Source organism: Citrus clementina, unplaced genomic scaffold, assembly GCF_000493195.1.
Source record: "Citrus clementina cultivar Clemenules unplaced genomic scaffold, Citrus_clementina_v1.0 scaffold_455, whole genome shotgun sequence".
Lineage (NCBI taxonomy): Eukaryota > Viridiplantae > Streptophyta > Magnoliopsida > Sapindales > Rutaceae > Citrus > Citrus x clementina.
The window spans coordinates 2,501-9,005 of record NW_006262232.1 but is presented as its reverse complement, the minus strand read 5'-3'; the positions used below and the strand labels follow the sequence as shown (position 1 = coordinate 9,005).

Genomic DNA, 6,505 nt, shown 5'->3' with positions numbered 1-6,505 from the left:
GAATTTTCCAGAACGGGAATCTTATGATATGCTGGGAATCCTTTATGATAATCATCCACGACTGAAACGTATCTTAATGCCTGAAAGTTGGATAGGGTGGCCCTTACGTAAGGATTATATTGCCCCCAATTTTTATGAAATACAAGATGCTTATTGAATTCTAAGAAATTAATCTTCATTTTGACCCAATATTCAAGAAATATTTGTACGTTCTTTTCTAGATCAAACGGAGGAATTGAAGTCTCATTCGTATTATTATTGTGAATGGGATAAAGAAATTAAAGAGTTCTGTATCATGAACTTTGTATCGCGCACACCACTTCGACGGGCTCTAGCGGGTCACAGAGAGGGGAAGGAAGAAATCAAATCAAAAAATAAAATAAAAGAAAAAAAGGACTATTCCCAGACATCTAGCTAGATGGATAAGTATGTATGTATCATGATCTATAAATGAATATGTATGGCGAGCCATATCACTGAATTTGTAGTGATAGATACTCATAGATATTAATCATATGCCAGGAACCAGATTTGAACTGGTGACACGAGGATTTTCAGTCCTCTGCTCTACCAGCTGAGCTATCCCGACCATTTCCGACACACCGTTCTCATCTTACTAGATGACTTGGGTCTATGTCAATTAAAAAATAAACAGGGATTAAAAGTCTTGGGAGGGGAATTTCATTTCTTGAATCATCAAAAAGAAGACTTTGTAAGTTTCAGTATGAGCAATAATATGGATTGGGAATCATTAAAACGGGGATTCCTTGATCAAAGGTGTTCATTTCTACATATATCGTATAGACCATACGGCTTGTGATAAGAGAAAAAAATTCTGCCCATATCCTTTTGGAAATGGAAAAGAGTAGGATAGATGAGAAACCTACCGACTTTTGAACCACTAACAAAAAAAGGAGAAGGTAGGAGAAATGGTTAGGGAGTCAATAGGCCTTTTTTGGGGTGGGGATAGAGGGACTTGAACCCTCACGATTTCTAAAGTCGACGGATTTTCCTTTTACTCTAAATTTCATTGTTGCCCGTATTGATATTGACATGTAGAATGGGACTCTATCTTTATTCTCGTCCGATTAATCAGTTCTTCAAAAGTCAAAAGAAAGGATCGATCAGACCATGGAGGTGGAGTGAATGATTTGAGCCGGGAATATTCGATTCTTTCTTCAACTTAGAATCGATTCATAACAATAACAATTCTTTTCTTTTTCTTTTTCATAAAAAGAAATACGTATTTGGTTGTGATTTTTGAGTTAGTTTTTCGCTGCGTATCCATAGTCTATATACCCTTATCCTTCATCCTTTATCGAGTTTCGATATTCGATAGAAGCATTCATTTTACTTTCTTTTTTCTTTACCAAAAAGGGCAGTCAACTCCATTTGTTAGAACAGCTTCCATTGAGTCTCTGCACCTATCCCCCTTTTTCGCTTTCTGAACCCCTGTTTGTTCTTGGAAAAGAGAAGAGGATTTGGCTCAGGATTACCCATTTTTAATTCCTGGGTTTCTCTGAATTTGAAAGTTATCACTTAGTAAGTTTCCATACTAAGGCTCAATCCAATTAAGTCCGTAGCGTCTACCAATTTCGCCATATCCCCTTTGTGTTTTAGGAACTCAATGCTGTTCCCCCTTTCTTTCATTTCTGCGGAAACAGTAGAATTCCGTAGATATGGATTTATATATATCGAAAGGTGTTTTGCTTTCTTGTCAGAAATGATTCTATCTTTTCTGTATCCGCAATTCAATATAGATGGATATAAACTACCATAAAATATATATGCCCCCCTTACTCTCATTTTTCTCGTGCAATCCGGCGGAATACTCGAACGGTCGATTTATTTTTTCGTTTTTTCTTACGCCCCTTTTCGAATGAAAACAAAAATGGAGAAATGTCTCATTCTAATCCAGATTCCATTTAGCGGGATTGTATCTTTCTCTTTAATTTCATTTTATATTTATACTTGCCCTTTCCTTAAGGAAGAACCTATATAACATAACCAAAAATAACTCAAATTCCAATTTCAATTTATTAAATAAAAATAAATCATTTTTATTAATCATTTAGAATATAATAGCTAGACCTAATCAATAGAATAGCTATAACTACTCAGTCAATTAAATTAGAATTCGAAGATAATTCTAATTATTTAGTCTAAAGCCTAATTATTTCGAATTAGAATAGAGCAAATTTAGAATTTCGAAAATGGATAATGATAATAAGAATCGAATATAATATTCGATTTAGAATAACTAAATATATATAGAATATAGAATAATAATCGAATATTATGTATATTCTATAATATAGAATAATCGAATAGAATATATTAAGAATCTTAGGTTAGAAACAAAAAAAGAATTTTAAATGTCTTGAATTCAAAATGAAAAAAAAAAACAAATAAATAAATAAATAAAATCGTATTTTATTATCTAATTAAGAGTAAGATATTTATTGTTGATCAATATAGAATTGATAAAAAAATCCAAATTCGCTAATATATATCATCGCTAGATTCTCGTAATTGTTAGATTAATCGTTATGTTCTATATCTATAGTATTCAACATTTATTTGAAATTCGATTCTCTATTTTATTCTTTATGAATAGCTAAGAATAAAAGGTTAATAGATAAGATCCTAGGATCCCTACGCATGTAAAATTTCTCTTATTTAAGCCCGCTTAGCTCAGAGGTTAGAGCATCGCATTTGTAATGCGATGGTCATCGGTTCGATTCCGATAGCCGGCTTTTCTCTATTTGTTTGATTTTTTACATGATTGATAATGTCTTTTTGAAAGAAAAGAACATTGAAAAGGCTTCTTCCAAGGATCATCGATCCAGTATGTTGTAGGAGCTTCCAATTATGAATAAAAGTTGGAGGAAGTTCGATTTCGGCAGAATAAATCAAGAAAAGGAACCCTCTTTTGATTTATATTTCTATATGCGTATACAATACAAAAAGGGGTCTGGAATTTGATACAAATCATCTTAGTATTCTTTGTAGTACAATACTTCAGCGGATTTTGCTTCATTTATCATGTAGCTCAGTTTTAATTTAGGTTTATGAAATTCAATAAAATAAGGAGTCTTTATGTCACGTTACCGAGGGCCTCGTTTCAAAAAAATACGCCGTCTGGGGGCTTTGCCGGGACTAACGAGTAAAAGGCCTAGAGCCGGAAGCGATTTTAGAAACCAATCGCGCTCCGTAAAAAAATCTCAATATCGAATTCGTTTAGAAGAAAAACAAAAATTGCGTTTTCATTATGGTCTTACAGAACGACAATTACTTAAATATGTTCGTATCGCCAGAAAAGCCAAAGGGTCAACCGGTCTGGTTTTACTACAATTACTTGAAATGCGTTTGGATAACATTCTTTTTCGATTGGGTATGGCTTCAACTATTCCTCAAGCCCGCCAATTGGTTAACCATCGACATATTTTAGTTAATGGTCGTATAGTCGATATACCAAGTTATCGTTGCAAACCCCGAGATATTATTACAGTAAGGGATGACCCAAAATCTAGATCTCTGGTTCAAAATTATCTTGATTCACCCCACCATGAGGAATTGCCAAAGCATTTGACTCTTCGCGCATTCCAATATAAAGGATTAGTCAATCAAATAATAGATAGTCAATGGGTCGGTTTGAAAATAAATGAATTGCTTGTCGTAGAATATTATTCTCGTCAAACTTAAACCTAACTAAAATAACGGGCTCGTACAAATTTCCCCTTTCACCTAACTTAAGGAACGGGATACAAGGTAAGGAGTTTGATCCGTGGAGTTTTTTTTTTATCCCATTCATGTATCATAGATCCGAGGGTAGATTTTTATCCCCTGCCTGCCCCTTCCCTTTCTTTCCCGTAGGAATTGAGAATCTAGCTCAAAAAAAGGTCTGACTGCTTCGGTATTCATTCTTTTTTGCTTGGATACATTCCGGTCAGTAACATTGATGAATTAGGTCAAGGTACGGAAAGAGAGGGATTCGAACCCCCGGTAAACAAAAGTCTACATAGCAGTTCCAATGCTACGCCTTGAACCACTCGGCCATCTCTCCTACACAATGATTATGACCGAGAACCCGCGTGAATAGCGAGTTGTTCAAATTCGATTGGTAGATGGGTACGGACAATCGAATCCGTTCTAACTAGAAAAATAGAAACCCTTTCAGCAAAGAAAAAATTCTTCCTTTGAGTCTGGGGAAAAGGATAACTTTTTTGTTTGTGAAAAACTGTTCAAAACAAAAAACAATAAGGCTATATATCTTGTTTGCAAAGATGGCGCTCCTTTTTTTTTTTTTTTTCTGATATTTCTACCTGATTTAATCAATGAGTTGGAACGAATCAACGGATCGGTCTATTTTTTTTAACACGTCTGCTTTTATGTTATTTTGTACTGTACAATTCCTTTGTTTGTGGGATCATTTTCTCACAAGAGGTAATGAAACGAATTATAGAATGGATTTTTACCTATGCCTAGATCGCGGATAAACGGAAATTTTATTGATAAGACCTTTTCGATTGTAGCCAATATATTATTACGAATAATTCCGACAACTGTAGGAGAAAAAGAGGCATTTACCTATTACAGAGATGGTGCGATTTGATTAGTTTTTTATTTACCCCTTTCGGTCTTAGAAGAAAGAAAGACAATTCGGGATAGAAAAAAAAAAAAAAAAAAAAGATTATTGAAAAAATCTACGCTTGTTGAAGGTGAAGTTTATAGATAAAACCATTCCTTCTGTCGTGTATCCCCGATTAATGCAGCCTCAGATGCTTCAATTGTCGATTCTAGTATTGAGCGAAAGGTTACACCTATGGGTTCTGTATTGCAAGTCAACCCTACTACACCAGTACCAATAGGCGGCATAGGGGAAGAGGCGCTACGTCTAGGAATCAGCAACACGAAAACTTTGTTATAAACTGCCCCCTTTCCTTAGCGGGATCGGGACTAAGAAGAATGGTTGGGATAACAAACATCCATCTCGTTCGTACTGTGGATACCCGTATAACCATCGAAGACTGTTGAAGTGATTAATTCCTGTAAATTAAGGGGCGTTGAGAACAAAGAAATTGTTGGAGTTTCCGGTTTTATCTAGTACCAACACGCGTGATATTAAGAAAAAAGCTTTTGCAGGAAGGTTGGCTAGAGATTTCTTGTAAAAACATTAGCCCCACTTAGTTCATAATGAGAATATTTCAATCTTTTTTGATTTCATGGATTATTCTCATAATGCACATAAAGGAGGAGCCGTATGAGATTTTCATCTCATGTACGGTTTTGAAACGGAGAATTCTTTGAATCGAATGACGACCGTAACGGATGTCAGCTCAATCTGAAGGCAATTATGCGGAAGCTTTACAGAATTATTATGAAGCTATGCGACTAGAAATTGATCCTTACGATCGAAGCTATATACTCTATAACATAGGCCTTATCCACACAAGTAACGGAGAACATACAAAAGCTTTAGAATATTATTTTCGGGCACTAGAACGAAATCCGTTCTTACCACAAGCTTTTAATAATATGGCTGTGATCTGTCATTACGTGCGACTATCTCTACTATAGAAAGAAAAAAGTAAAAGAAAAAAAAAAAGAGGGGGGGGTAAAGAGCAAATACACTAATAAATACTAGAAAAAAAAAATAGGCTTTCTACATATGCATCGTGCAAAAACGATTTTTATCAGCTGTAGCAAAGAAAGAAACTTCATAGAAGTCGAAATATGAAGAAATCGATATGCCTAGATAGTTTATTCTATGGATAAAGGATCTAATTGATAGAGGAAGCACCGTAAAGATCAATTCGCGAGGTTTTGGGCCGATGCCGATCCAATAAGAACTGCTTATTTATGTCATGATATGAGATAAAAGTAAGGAATCCACTTATGTAATAAAGTCGATCCCCTAAGGTATTGAGCAGCGGTGTAGCATCAGATCCCAAAGACAGTAAGCCTTTTCTTTCTTAGGAAGAAAGGGCTTTTTCAAAGATTCTATATCAATTTTTATATGAAACCGAGATAGATACCTTTCAGAAAATTCTAACTATAGTGGAAATGCTTCTATGTTATTCTTCTGACGGTGGGAGAAAAGATAAAATGAAAGCAAAGCTGATTATTAATTTAATCAAAAGTCAAGTTTGAAACTCATGCTCATGGAATTAACCTCTTTTGGTTAACCCCCCCAAAAAAAGAATAAAGATAAAGATCGATCTATGAGAAATCTCATTCAATTCGATATACTAGATTCAAAAACCCGGGACACCAAAAGAATTGATTGCCGAGCCGTATGAGGCGGGAAACTCTCAAGTACGGTTCTAAGGAAGGGAATTGAACCACCTATTCCGACCGGGGGGAACAGGCCGTTCGACAGGGAGATTCTGAAATTGCGGAGGCTTGGTTCAATCAAGCTGCCGAGTATTGGAAACAAGCTATTGCGCTTACTCCTGGTAATTATATTCAAGCGCAGAATTGGTTGAAGATCACGGGACGTTTC

The 6,505-nt window shown here is 35.3% G+C and overlaps 3 non-coding genes across 3 annotated transcripts; 1 reads left to right on the top strand and 2 right to left on the bottom strand.

The window, feature by feature from the left end:
* Nucleotides 1-516: 516 nt before the first annotated feature.
* Nucleotides 517-589, bottom strand: TRNAF-GAA. The gene has a single exon. It is a non-coding gene; the product is annotated as a tRNA-Phe (tRNA).
* A 2,094-nt stretch (nt 590-2,683) lies between these two features.
* Nucleotides 2,684-2,756, top strand: TRNAT-UGU. Its single transcript has one exon. It is a non-coding gene; the product is annotated as a tRNA-Thr (tRNA).
* A 1,223-nt stretch (nt 2,757-3,979) lies between these two features.
* On the bottom strand, nt 3,980-4,066 carry TRNAS-GGA. Its single transcript has one exon. It is a non-coding gene; the product is annotated as a tRNA-Ser (tRNA).
* Nucleotides 4,067-6,505: the final 2,439 nt, after the last annotated feature.